The sequence below is a fragment of the Callospermophilus lateralis genome, chromosome 16 (assembly GCF_048772815.1).
Source record: "Callospermophilus lateralis isolate mCalLat2 chromosome 16, mCalLat2.hap1, whole genome shotgun sequence".
In the NCBI taxonomy this organism is placed as follows: Eukaryota; Metazoa; Chordata; class Mammalia; order Rodentia; family Sciuridae; genus Callospermophilus; species Callospermophilus lateralis.
Window position 1 is genome coordinate 40,715,799 of NC_135320.1, and position 14,585 is coordinate 40,730,383.

Here is a 14,585-nt window from a genome sequence, read left to right on the forward strand (position 1 = left end):
CTGCCCACCCCTGAAACAGATGACAAATGAAGCCCTGGGAATGGATGAGATAACTCAAAAAGAACATACAGAAGACAAATTTGCTATGCTTTGAAATTTGAAAACACATAATTCGGAATTTTGATCAAGTTCAGTAAGGATGTATACTATATACGAGGTTTGCAGTTGGACAGATTGAAAATCCCTGGCTCTGGGTTATACCAACTGTATGTGAAACGGGGCAAGTTATTTAATCTCTGAGGCTCAGTTGCTTGGACTACAAAATGAGAATATGATGATTACAGACAACTCTGAGCACAGTGCTGAAGAATGTATTAATACCAATGCTTATAATTAGGAATTTTCTGCTATAATTTGCAGATATGGAGGCACAAAGGGTGCTTAAGAAACCTAAGTGACCGGGTTAGTAAGTAGTAGGAGAGTTCGGATTCCAGCCCAGCAAGTTGGCCCTGAAACCCTTGCCTTCATCAACCCCACACCTCAAAAGGTCATGATGAGGGTTAGATGAGAAGGGGGAGCCTTTTATAATTGCAGGAGTGTGCAGAAAGAATCCAGAACAGCCACTATTATTATAACCTTGAGTGATGTTAATAGCCTAAGGATATGATGAGGACTAAGACAGGTCAGTCTTGTCCAAGACACGCCCCATCACTGAATTTCTAACATTAGCTCAAGTCAAGTTCATTGTTCTTCTTCTTTTTTTTTTTTGGTCTGTCTTTCCTCTGAAGAGAGGGTGCCGAGGATGGGAAATAGTAGTAGCTTATCACCTGCATGGCAGGTGCTCATTTTCACCAAGTATACCTAATAAAGTTGGGCTGGTGCTTCTTAGTATAGACACAATGAAGCTTCCAAAAGGATGATTTCTTTTCTTTGCATCACTGGTGATTAAACCTGTGTAAGAATCTACCAGTCCTTTTTGGAATCCTTGATAGATTAAGTTTTAATAAGCATTTAATCTTGGCAGGAATTAGGATTAGGGCTTGGGAGATGGGGGTGCGGCAGAGCTTTCACAAAGAAATCTTTGACCAAACAAGTCTCCCCTCTTCTGCAGAGTTCCCTAATTCCCTGGGTCCCCAAAGCTCCACTACTCTTGGCACATGTTTGATACTTACTTAAATCAGTAACTATCATCAACAGTTCATTCTGTCGCTTCCTCTGGAGAAGGAGTTATTTTCCTAACATGTAGAATAATGCCCAGCAAAGGGATTTACATATATGGTAGCAAGAAGTAAAAGAAAAGTCATTAACCAAAAAAAAAAAAAAAAAAAAAAAATTAGATTTAAGTTATAAGTAAAAACAGCCAGTTTTCAGATTCTATTTTGTCAGAGATACTATTTTTCTAGGCAGTTTTGGAAAGTTTAATAATCACATGAAACATACCCAATTATCATTTAAATTTATCAACTGTTACTAAGCTGAAGTTAAAATCAGCTCTTAATTTTCCCAAAGAATATGAACCCTGGGATGAATGATCCCAGCTCAGGAAATGGATTAAGTATTTGAATCTTAAGAAGCCAAGGATGGCACAGCAAGAGAAAATATAAAAATTAGGATTTATAAGGGCAGACAGCATTCATGACATTTAAAAATCGGCTTATTTCTGTAAGTATTCCATGCAACTATACAGCTATTTCTTGAAATAATTGTCAGTATCTTAAATATGAACTTCTTGACAAAAAGACTCAATAAATGTTTCTGTTTAACTATTTAGAAATACTACAACACTTCACAAAATTAAAAAATGCCTGGGTGCTATGTCAATGTCAGATTAAAACACCAGGGTTTACAGCTTGAAAAAATGAAGCACAGGTTGAGGTTGTGGCTCAGGGGTAGAGTGCTCAACTAGCACATGAGAAGTCCTGGGTTTGATCCTCAGCACCACATAAAAATAAATTAATTAATTAAATAAATGTATTGTGTCCAACTACAATAAAAAAAAAATGAAGCACAGACCCTGGTTGGAAGATGTAAGTCAAGGGGCTATAGATAGGATAGATAGCATTGGGTCCCCGGTCAGCTTTGGAGGTTCTATGAATTACCTGCAATTACAGGTAAGACTTTCATTGACTCTGTCTTTCTTTACACATGGTCTAGAATTGTCATTAGACTCCTCAGGAGTCTGTTGCCTCTCCAAAACCAAATTAGTTTCTGCAAAACTGGCTTTCTTTAAATACATTTATGCTATTTAAAAAGCTGAAGTATTTCTCTTAACCTTCCACTTTTGAAAGAACAGATAATTAGATTACCAGTCCAAATTAAGTAAGTAAAATATTTGTATTTCTGCACTAAACCATGGGCATTAGAACCAAACTCAAGATTTTGTCCTTAGTGCAAGTCAGTTCTCCTCCCACTGTTTACCCAGAGTAACTTAGTCTTAACTTAGAATTTTTAGTCTTTTCAATATTATCAAGGATTTAGGAATGCAAAAATGAAAGACAAAAATCAGTAGACACCCCAACAGCTAAGTACTTCTGAAATGTTAGTAATCAGCACACTGTACCTTTAAATTAATCTTTAAAATCAACTCTACTTAAAAGTGAAAAAGCACGCAGTATGAGAATGTTATCCTTGAAAGCTATTTTTCTGAGGTTAACCACAGCAAGTTATGGAAAAATAAAAGTAAGAATTGAGAACTCCCAATATTCCATTCACAAACAATAATACATTCTCCTTAATAAATAAAAGGCATTTTTGCATCTGTTGGGAGACAAACCGACCTTTCTAGAACAAAATAAATTTCTCTTGGGGATTAAGATTTTTAGAGACTTCATGACATTAACAGAAGGTTTTTTTTCCTGTATCTCCCTGCAAATTTAATTTTCTGCCTTTTCTCTGTTAGTAGCCAGGATCAATTTGGAATACCTTTTTTATATTATTGAAAATCGGTGAGCAAGAATCTCATTAATGATTACAGGTCACTAATGTACAAAGGTCACCACTTCAAAGTGTAAAAGATGGTCAGAAATGAGTCGACCTTCCTAAATTCATAAATAACAAAAGCCTTGAGATTCAAAGCTCTTTCTGTTTTACCTGAAATCATTCAATAAACATCTTCAGTGAACACAGAACCAACATTTTCTTGTGTTTGTCTGACATGAGCCCAAAAAATTGTATTCCACAGGCTCCACAACGGCTTCTCCACTCCCTGAAACAATAGTATGATTCATAACACTCCAAATTATGTCTGTTTTGCATAAATGAAGTAGACCTTGTAGAAAAGACTGGATTCATTATCATGTAAAATACAGCCATTAGCAGAAAATCTAGTAATTATATTCCCAGACATAACAAGATCAGACTCTTAGGTTATTGGGCTGGAGTTGGGGGATGAGAAAGTAAAGTGTTCCTAAAAGAAGAAAGCCTTTCTTCTCAGTTGTTCACAGGGGTAAATGAAATAATAGAATCAGAAGAGGAAGCCACAGCAGGCCAAGCCCCAAGTCTACCATCAGAACAAAGCACACTGTCCAACCACTTGTTTGTGTTAACATCGATGTAGGTGATTATTAAATGTGTGTGTTTCTAGTTCGAAACCTTTCTTAAGCTGTGTTGTGGCTGAAATATTTTAGGACTCATCCCAAATGCCTAGCATGCTGACACACTGTATCTCTGTTCTCGTTGTTATGGTATGGAAATGAGGTGTCCCCACTAGATGTCATACGTGAGACAATGCAAGAATCTTCCCAGGTGAAATGATTAGATTATGAGGTGTGGCTTAATCAGTGGTTTAATTCATTGATGTGGATTAACTGGGCGGGGGGTGACTATGGGCAGGTAGGATGTGGCTGGAGGAGGTAGTTCACTGGGGGCGTGTCTTTGGGGTATGTATTTTGTCCCTGGTGAGCTGAACTCTCTCTACTGCATGTCCTGAGCTGCTTTGAGTTGGTCGACCATGTACTGAACCTCTGAACCATGAGCCCAAAGACACTTTTTCTCCTTTAAATTGTTCTTTTCATGTGTTTTTGTCACCTTCTTTGCCACTGTGTCCTTCCTCTATGGAAGAACAATTATAGAGGAAGAAAAGTTTATTTGGGGATTACGGTTTCAGAGGTCTTAGTCCATAGATGGCCGACTCCATTGCTCTGGACCCCAGGTGAGGCAGAACATCATGGCAGAAAGGAGTGGAGGATGAAAGCAGCCTAGGACACAGAACCAGAAAACAGAGAGACAGAGACAGAGACTCCACTCACCACGGACAAAATATATACCCCAAAGGCACAGTCCTGTGACCACCTCTCCAGCCTCACTCTACCTGCCTACAGTCACTACCTGGTTAATCCCTATCAGAAGATCAACACATTAGGGTAAAGCTCTCATAATCCCATCATTAAATTTTCTTGTATTGTCTCAGTACTTTGGAGGATACCTCATCTAAACCATAACATCAGGTCTTTTGGTCAGAGCTACAAAAAACACCCGAAAATACTCATTCTACCCATCAGGTGCCAAAACTAGGAAGAAGGTGCTGATTTACGACAAAAAGGCAAAGTGTAAAGCACCAGATTCCAGAAGATGGGGCGACCAAAGCAAAGCCTAATTCCTCAGTGATAATGCAGTGGCCAGGAGAAGAGGCACAGGGAAAAACCCAGAGAAGCAGCACGTGGATGGAAGGGGCATCCACCAACGTGTGCAAATGCCAGGCACCACACGGGGACACAGTTGAGGACATGGGGTGAACAAAAGAGGTAGGTCTCAGCTGTCTTCCCTTTAGAGCAGAGAAGACTGACTAATGAAGTAATAGGTAGGGAAGTAAATTCAAAGGGGTTGTGGCTCAGTGGTAGAGCACTTGCCTAGCATGTGTGAAGTATTGGGTTTGATTCTCAATGCTGTATATAAATAAATGAATAAAATAAAGGTCCATCAACAATTAAAGACATATTTTTTTTTTTTAAAAAAAGAAATATTTCCTCTTTAGAAATAGAAAAAAAGGAAGAGGAGAAAACAGTCATGGAGCACTTTGGGGGGTTTCCTGAGACGAGGGTCTTGGGCAAACCTTTCTGAGGAAGTTTCAGTGACAGGCAGAAACCATCTTCTATACTTTAACCTATAAAACCCATCTCTGATGGAACAAGAGTACGGATAGCATGCTGTAGTGTCATCATTTGATGGTTTTCACCAGATTGTGTGTGTTTGAGGGACACTTTCAAATATCAGAATATTTATCAGATTATACAAAGGGATTAAAAACAGAGTAATTCAAAATCACTCAATAATATATAGAGTCCTGTCAATCACAACACAACAACGCCTTAGTTATCACAAAAGTGCCCACACTCACGCCAGCAGTCCCGGGTGTGTTGTACTTCTGGGTTGCTATTTGTAGCCTACTCCACCCTCTCCGGTAGTCAGGGACAAACACGTCTCCAGGTAAGCAGATCTTTTATGAGCAGAGGCTCAGACATTAAACTCCTTGCATTTGTGTGTCCTTTGCAAACATAACCGGTTTGGCTTTAATAATTATTAACAAACATTTTTAACTGTATGTATACACATTGTACTTATATATTTTACTGTGGTAAAGTACATTTTAAACAACAGGTGAGCAACAGGCAAGGAAAACAGTAATGGAATGGTGAACCCATTCTAAGGTTTTAGTTTCCTTGCTGTAGCATGAGGAGATATTTTTCATTCTTGACAGGATTATCAACCTTCCCCGCCCCCAAACCCTGTTTGAAATAGATCTTATTTCTTTTGATTTTTTCCTTGTTGGCTGATTCTTCATAAAGCCACCATAGATAGGCCTAACATTTTTTTTTTTTTGGAGGGGGTTACCAGAGATTGAACCCAGGGGTGCTTAACCTCTGAGTCACATCCACAACCTTTTAAAATATTTTATTTAGAGAAAGGATCTTGCTAAGTTGCTTATAGCCTTGCTAAGTTGCTGAGGCTGACTTTGAACTCATGATAGTCCTGCCACAGCCTCCTGAGCAGCTGGGATTATAGGTATGTGCCACTGCACCTGACTTAACTTGGTCTTTTTATGAAGTACCTTTAGAAGCACATTAACACTGTGGTCAAATTCCATCATTGCTGATCTCATGGCTGTAATGAAAACCTATTTTAGAAAATACTAAGAAAGCATGAGAGTTTTCTATTTGGCAAAGTGATATACTATGTAGCATTTTAGGTACCAATTTTAAAAATCTACCAAGGGAGAAGGGGAAGATGGTGAAATAAAGGAAGAAAATCATACATAGAAGAATAATCCAGAACTGCCTCTCTTCCGGGTCATGAATAACCATGGGAGACTTGGAATTTCACAGTCTAGAACAAAACCACCATCTAGAGCTGGGCCATCTGTCCTGAGGTGCCTGGGCAGAGCCACTGCAGCTCACGTGATCTCCTCTACTCAGGCTGCCCCAGGTAAGGCATAAGAGCCAAGGGCCTCCATCTTAGTATGGTATTGGTGAGGGGCTCCAGGAGGGTCTTCATTCCCAGAGTGGCAGACTTATCAGAGAATGTCCATGTCATGGGAAAGGAATATGGAAGCATCTGCAGCTGTCTCCGGTTTGAGAAGAGGCTAGAAGAAGAGCAGCTCTATCCCCCTTGCTCACCAGACTGGCCTACAGTTCTGTGGCTCACAAGAGAGTCCTCCATGTGCATCCCTGGTCAAGTTCAAGACATTAAGAACCAGTGGGGAAGTGCCTTCTCCACTGTGGTGGTGATGGGAGAAGCTTTCCAAAGATGGAGTGGGAGCATCCGTCTGAAGAACATAAAAAAGGGACTTCCCTGGCATAAGAAGGGGATGGGACTTGGAAGGGAACGTAGGAGGAGCGAGGAGGGATGACACCTTCATGACGACAGGTGAGATCTGGATAGCACCTGATCTGGCTAGAGCTGTAATCACTATGGTTGAAATACCATGCCATCATCCTGAGATCTAACAGGATAAAGATGCTTAGAGGAATCTTCAGAGGATAAAGATTTCTCTAAGCTGGGTCTGAGGGAGGCTGAGAAGGCTGAGAGAAGGGAGGGCCTCCCACCTCCCAACCCAGCATGAGACTCCAGTGCATGTGAGTTGAATGGGCCTTGGTCAACTCCCCTGCATCGGCTCCCGAGGCAGCCCCAGGCATCAGAATGATGAGAAGCCATCAGAATGACTTCCCTGTTGTCCCTCAGAGATGAGTGAGGATGCACAGAGAAGGAAGGGTTCCCTTACGACAAAGTGACATTATCAAAATGCTAGAAACTGTGGATGATCCTCGAAGTCCACAGATCGACATCATCCTGTATTAGTAATCTGGATGTGGTAGCTGTCTGGCTGTGTCACTTGTCACTCTGCTGATGACCAGGGTTGAGCTGAGGAGTAAAGATGGAATCAAACACAGGGCCAAGGAGAATGACTTCCTGATGCATTCCCGAGAGGAGTGCAGCATTCATTAATTTAAAAAGAGAGCAGATGGTCAGTGTCAAATAACATAAAGTGGATTGTATTCAGGAATGTTAAAAAGACTCTGGAGGACTTAGCCAAAGCTGGTTAGGAAATGTAGCAAGCAGCCCTTAACATAATGGTTGGATTCCAAACAGCAACCTCGCTTTTCTTCAAAGGGGTCCCTGGAGAAGGTCCAGGTTAGGTAGCTCACTTCTACTAAGAGAGAGACCCCAGCTCAGGCCTCCAGAAGGAAATGCTGAGAATCCTCTCCTTCATGAGATGAACAGCAATGCTTTGAGCTTAACGGGAACAACTCTCCAACATCAACTTGCCACCAGGCTATCTCAAGAGTCCAAAGCTGATGAGACAAAGGAAAACAGGTGTGACTCATAGGAACTGCCACTGGAGACCGGAGTTCATGTCCTTTTCCCTTCTCATTCCCAGAACCTTCCTCTGAAGAGCTCACTTCAGTTGCTACCAGAAGAGAGGAAAGGGCTGAGTCCAAAGAGACAGCATCTTAAACACTTCTCCCAACCTTTGAGGAGGGACTTGGATTCCTGGGAACCGCAGGCCTGGCAGGACCCCCAACCCCACCCCCCATCTGCACTGTAGATCTCAGTTCCCAGTCTCTGAATTCAAATTGTGCACCCTGGGCTGTCAAGTTTCTAGGGGGAATCGTGGCCAATGGTAGGGGAGCAAATCATGTGAGATTTTGCTTTCTTTTGTTTTTTTTTTACAGATAATCCTGGGGTTTAAAACTGGAAGAAAATATTTTCTTTATGAAGAAATAATCCTCACTTCTCTATCCTATTTTTCTTTTTTCATTTCCTCCTTTGAAAAAAATTCTACTAGTTACTTTTAAATGAAAAAGACACGGAAGATTATAGAAAATAAGAAATGAACGCCTGTCAATTTCACACACCCCCACTTGCTGTTCTTTAAATGAGCAAACAAAACAACAGTATAAATAAAGCCTCAGTTCCAGAGAAGTTCAGGAACCCACCTTAGGTCACACAGCAACCATGAGTGAACAACAAAACAAACCAGTGTCTAGGTCATCTGATTCCCCAACCAGTTCTACTGTGCTAAGATCAGATTCCTAATAGAAAATGGGACATTTGAGCTTCCAGATGGTGACACTCTAGCCATCAGATGCACTTTCCAACCACTAGAAAAAAATTAGTTAAGGTTCTAGGCGAATATAGAGCATATTTTCTCAAGCAAATTTAAAAGGCCTCATAGTAATTTTTATATGCTATGAACACTTTTAAAAGAAAATAGACTATTCGTAATACATATTTATCAACTGTTAGGATTATACATGATTTCACAAGGCCCAGCTACAGTGAGAGCTGTTGCATATATTTTAACAAACCAACAAGGACACGAAATATTCTAAAGTGAATATATGCTCATATTGACTGCATTCTGTGCAGAAAAGCCCACCTCTGGAGCTCCCTGCACCAAGAGGCAAACTTAGAGGGGACGATAACAGGGCTGGCAATCCTTTGCAAGTGAGCAGACAGATTTAGTGTCATCAAGGGATCAGAGCTGATGCCTGGGTTCCATCAGCCTGAGATTCCAACAACCAGTCATGCATCTGATCCAGTCAAGGCCTGGTTTTAGTCACAGTGCAATTAGGTTCATTTGCAAAGAAGCACAGAAAAGAGAAGCAGGAGGTTCATCCTATGCTGAAGTTTTCCTTTTACTCATGGAGGCCTGGAAACTGCACTTCTCCAGGCTTATGAGGTTACCCTCTGGCATCAGCTCATTGATTTCTGAGTCTTACAAAAGCTCTTCTTATTGTGCCTGCACCACAGATTTACACTGCTGTAACTCCTGTCAGACATCATCTTAGCTTTATGAATAAATAAAACTATGCTCTAGGGAAACATTGATTTAAGAAGAAAAATCAATACCCATCTAGCATGTGACAGACCTGAGCTTTAAGGCTGCTTATCCCCAAAGTACAAGGCAATACTAAGTGCAAGACCTCATTTTTTGTTTCCTTATAAAAGGTGAGGGAGGGGGGCCAGGGAAGTGGCTCAGTGGTAGTGCACTTGCCTGGCATGTGTCATGCTCTGTGTGTTAGATCCCCAGAATCTCACACACATACCCACACACACACACACATACACACACACACACAAAAGTGACAGTATGTGAAGTAGGCAGGCAAATAATTTTTCCACAGTCCTCAGAATTGTCAGGATCCTTCTTTTCTTTTTAAAAGTAGATAGTTGCTATTTCAAAAAAGGAAAGAAAAAGAGGAAAAAAAAGGATAAATGAATGAAACTATGGTGGCAAATCTTGATCATCTGTGAACCTAGCTCGTGAGTACATGAGGAGTCACAATACAATCCTCCCTGTGAAACTGTTCATTACAGGAATTTTAAAATGTGCACATGTATGTTTGGTAGAAATTTTAGAAGGCTAGTGTCAACCAAGCTGCTGACCATGGTTCTCTTTGGATGATGGATTCAGGAAGAGATTTCTTTTCTCTAGTGAAGTTTTGTATTTTTCAACTATCTGAAGTGAATAGATAGGTAAGTGGTTCTTATCATTTAGAATACAATGAATGTAGGAGAGGATAGCAAAAAAACAACAAAAAGATAAACAAGACTCATCACAGATATCTTGTTGACTTCCATCCTGGAGATGGCTATGATGTACATCAGAACACGTGTATTCCAGACCAACTCTTCTTCCTGTTCTTGTGTGTTCCACAGGGCACAAGCAAGTTGCCATTAAAATGGACTGATTTCAAAAATAAAGCCAACAGCTTATGCTGAAATTAACTTCATCTTTATGAGCCGAAGATCAAACGTGAGACAATCACCTCACAACCTAAGCCAATTTTTACAGTGGAGACAGTTGTTAAAAGTTCTGACATGTCCTGTGGTACCCTTGGATTACAAAGCCACTCCAGAAAGCCCGGCTCTTGTTCAGAATCAGTCTGAATTAAAAATGAATCCCATTCTTTTCCCTTAGCTTCTCAAAGATGTGGTTCATGGCTAATTGTGCTAACTGTGGCCTCTCGAGAAACACACTTATTTGTTGATTTGGATTAGGAACTTCAGTCTCACTGGACAGTGAGTGATTCTGTGTTTTCACTGCTTGTCTTTCTAATAACTAGGAAGGACAACACTGGAAATCTGAATTGTACATCCAATGCATAGGCAGGTTAGAAGCCAAAAAAATGGTCTGGGACACTTTAAATTTTGAATTCCACATTAAAACATCACCAAAGTAGCTGGAGAAGCTACTGCCTGAATCAACTTCCAAGATGGACATGATAAAGAGTTTCAAGTACTAAAAAGATGGCTCCACCACATTGGTATTGATACCAGCAGAAGAGGGAAAGGGACCCTGACTTGGTGTTGGGGGCTCTTCTTTAGCACATGGATATTAAAAGGGAAAAAAAAAAAAAAAAAGGAGAGTCTGATTGTTGAGAAAAAGTGCTTATACGTAGTCAGAAAAAAAGCACAGCTTGAGATCAATTACTTAGCATGAATACCTTCTTTTTTCTTATTACAGTGTTAAAGATACATTCATTTAAAGAAATTAGAGCATTCTCTGCTTGTGACTATGTGCCAGGCATTTATTAGAAGTTGTAGTACATAGATAAGGTCTGAACTTTGCCTTTAAGTTTTGCATCAATAGGAGGGTCCGATACATGAGTAGATGACCATAATGGAGTATGATTAGAGATAGAACTGAGGGATTGCGGGAGTCCAGCTATACCTGGAGGACTCAGGGAGGGCCTCTTGGACAAGATGGAATCAGGTAGGTCTGGAGAGAAAAAAGTCACATGTGCCTGATGGGGCATGATATGTTGGAATACCCCAAGAAATTCAGTATCAATGAAGCAGAGGTCAGAAAGCAGGGGAAGGCAGGCACTGTGCTGGAGGGTGGGCAGAGATCCATATCAGGGAGGCTGGGGCCGAGGTTATAAAGGCCTACAGAAGTCATTGAGAGGGAAACTGTGTTATAAATTTGGGAGCAGGGTCCACAGAATGGGACTGCCTGTTGGAAGAGAGCTACAATAGTTAGCTCCAGGCACGGATCTGTGAAGAGGTAATGAGGATCAGAACGAAAGCCCTGGCCAGTGGGAGGCAGAGAAGGGGAAGGTCAGAAAGATACTTACAATGAACATTTGTAAGAGCTGGCAGTGAGTATCTGACCTCACCAAGCGCCAGTCCTTGGTCTCAAAACTTTCATATATTATCTTAGATCAAGAATCTGGTGTGGACTGAATGAGGGGGATGAGGCAATGACAGGACCGAGATTTCTGGCTTGAGTTACTGGGTCAACAGGGATGCCATTAATTGAAGTATTGATTCCAGGAAAGGCAATCAGTTGCAAGCACAGGATGAGTGAGGGAGGCAGGGGAAGACGCTTTCATTGTAGACCTATTAGGTTTTTTTTTTTTTTTAATTTTATTTGTTCTTTCTAGCTTATTAGTTTTGAGAGCTACTTGGTACACACAACTAAAGCCAGCCAGAATGTTGGGGACAAGAGTATGACATAGCAGAGAGCAAAGTGGAAAGACAGGTTAAATAAAGGGGAAAAAAAGGTAGAAGAATATCTTTCTAGTGAAACTGTCAGGCATGTACCAGAAACCCGGGAGGACAGTGAGCCCAGTCCTGAGGCATGGGATATATATTCTAAAATATATAGATTCTCAAGGTAAGTCTTAATTACCTTCTAATTGAAAAACACTCTGCACTTCAGGCCACCGCTAAAATGTGCAAGGCAAGCAGCTCTCAGAGAAACAGAAGTGCAACAGAGAAAAACAATGTTTAAGCCCCCAGTTGAGATTCTTGTCAAATGTTTGAAGATCAGAGGAAGGCCTTGTGGAGTGTGGATAATCAAAGCTCTTAATGCACTGATTCTTTAGCCTAAGTTAACTAACAAAAGGCAGGCTGTCTTCCAGGATCTGTAGTTATATTTAGAATGATCCAGGCCTCAGAGGGAGACCAAAATGACCCCGAACTAGCTCCCTGCTCCCCTGAGGGGAAAGGGTTACTCTGGCATGAGAAAGAATTTCTCACCAAGTTAAAGGAAAGGTTTAATGAAGACAGTGGCCTATTTTACAAGATTCCTTCTGTGAAGAGAGGGGGAAATTCAGACCAGATGGACCCCTTCCTCTCTAGGCCATAAAGGAATTGGAGAATGATGTATAATGGGTATGGGTCAATCGGGCCACAGCACTGGAGGTTTCTAAATCTTTTAAATGGGGTGGGCATGGCACTTCAAAGTCCAGAATTCATTACAAAAATTGATGACCCTATAGTAAACTAATTGCTAAAATTAAAGAAAGAATGCCTTTGTATCATCACTCATTTGGGTTGGATGATTTTTTTTTCCTGAGTTGGATATTATTAACAGAAGATGGCCCAAGGTCATTAAGGAATTTTTGATGCTAATAATGATAACAATAAACACAGTGTGATATTTTTTTGATGATGGTGGTGGTGGTGAAGGTGCTAGGTATTCTACTAACCTTCCCATTGTGCCCATGAGGCTATCAATTATCATTCTATCTCAAAGATAAGGGAAGAGATTGAGAGAGGGTACACATTCGTCCACCTTCACAGAAGCATTACAAAGTAGAGCCAGGGTTGTGCCTATCACCGATCACAAGAAAAAGATCATGTTGTAGGAATCTCACCTGTTGATGTCTCTGTGGCAGAAGACTTGTGGTGTTAAACTCAAAATGGATTAGCTCACGCCTTGAGGTTTTCCAGCTTGGAAGCTGTATCTGCAGACACACAATTCAGTCCCCAAATGAAAACCACTGCCTGTACACCAAGTTAAGCCAGAAGCCAACTTGGATGATCAATAGTTCAGACAATAACGTAGATAAATTAGTACCTTGAAATCACCCTTTCACAGCTCCAATGTTGTGCGCAACTGTTGAAATAAGAGAAGGACTTCTTGCATTCTGGAAAGGAAACATAAAAGGAAACAATTTCAAAATTCTATACTGAATTAAACCTGCAAAAGCTAATAAGATAATTATCTTTTCATTTACTTATTTAAGTTTGGGGTAATAAAGAAAACAACTGACAACTGTAACCTTTGATATTTTAATACTATATAAGAAAAGTGTTCAAAGGCAAAAGTTAAAACTTGCTCTTAAAATATGCAGACATACATAGTATTCTACATTTTATGTATGTAGGAATGTAAAAACAAAGGTGTTCAAACGTGTGGTCATTAATTATGCAGATGCTTTGTCTTCTCATTGTCCCCTTCTACCTCTTTTCTTAGATTCTGATAGTCACCATGATTTGTCAGGGCTGCAACCACAGACCTCACATGTGGATGCCTCGAGATGTGTAAGGAACTATGGAAGCCAATGAAAAAGAAATGGCTGCAATGCCTAGGAGGATGATGGCCTTGTCAGAAAACACAGGGTGTGACAAACTGGCACAGAACCAGGAGGTGATGGTTCGAACAGATCTAGCCACATTATCCTATGCCTTCATCTTGAAATATACTGTATTTTTAACATGGTTCCTTGTGCTTAAAAATAAAATTATATCACTTATAAAGATCACTTCTTCCAAGAGTAGGTGCGATTCAAGTTTGGGAATGTTATCTTGAATCTAAAATTCTGCTTTTACACAACTGTGGCTCTGAAGACATGGTCGATGTGCCACATAGAAGTAACCAGCATGAGAGTGAAGGAGCGAGCAACCCAGCATCTGGGGTGAAATTTCTGAGAAGGGAAGGCCACTGAGGTAAACCAATGTCTCTCCCCATCCCTGCTTTTCTGACCCCCTTCTTTTTCTGGCAGTGTTTAAAAAGGGAAAACAAAGAGCTATCTCTTAGAAAGAAATGACAGGGAAAGCAATGCTAGATGACCACAGAGAAGCAGTACAGTGGATGACAAGCGAGGCTGGTGGCCCTTGTGAGCTGCTCAAGTCAGAATCTGGTGGTCAGCAAGACAGGAGCTCCCAGCGCCTAACAGTCACACACTCTATCCCTGAGGGCCAAGAGCCCCTGGATGCAGAGGCACAAGGTGAGAGGGTGCACACAGGAGAGGCAAGAAAGAAGTCAAGTTTGCTTTTGCAAAAGGTTGCCTGCAGCAGCAAAGGGCAGGGGAAACTCTCTGCTCTTGGCCTTTTGCTGGGGAAATTCCCATCTGAGTAGCTCAGCATTGCAGCTCAGTGACACTGTGGGTTCTGGAAGGCTTCCACACCAGCCT

At 40.9% G+C, this 14,585-nt stretch overlaps 1 long non-coding RNA gene across 1 annotated transcript in view; it reads right to left on the minus strand.

Annotated features, from left to right (window-relative positions):
* LOC143381810 (uncharacterized) overlaps window positions 1-13,129 on the minus strand; it is a 69,721-nt gene extending 56,592 nt beyond the window's left edge. Inside the window, exon 1 of the long non-coding RNA XR_013088897.1 lies at window positions 13,044-13,129. This is a non-coding gene — a long non-coding RNA (uncharacterized LOC143381810). The remainder of the gene's footprint in view (window positions 1-13,043) is intronic.
* Between the last annotated feature and the right edge of the window lie 1,456 nt (window positions 13,130-14,585).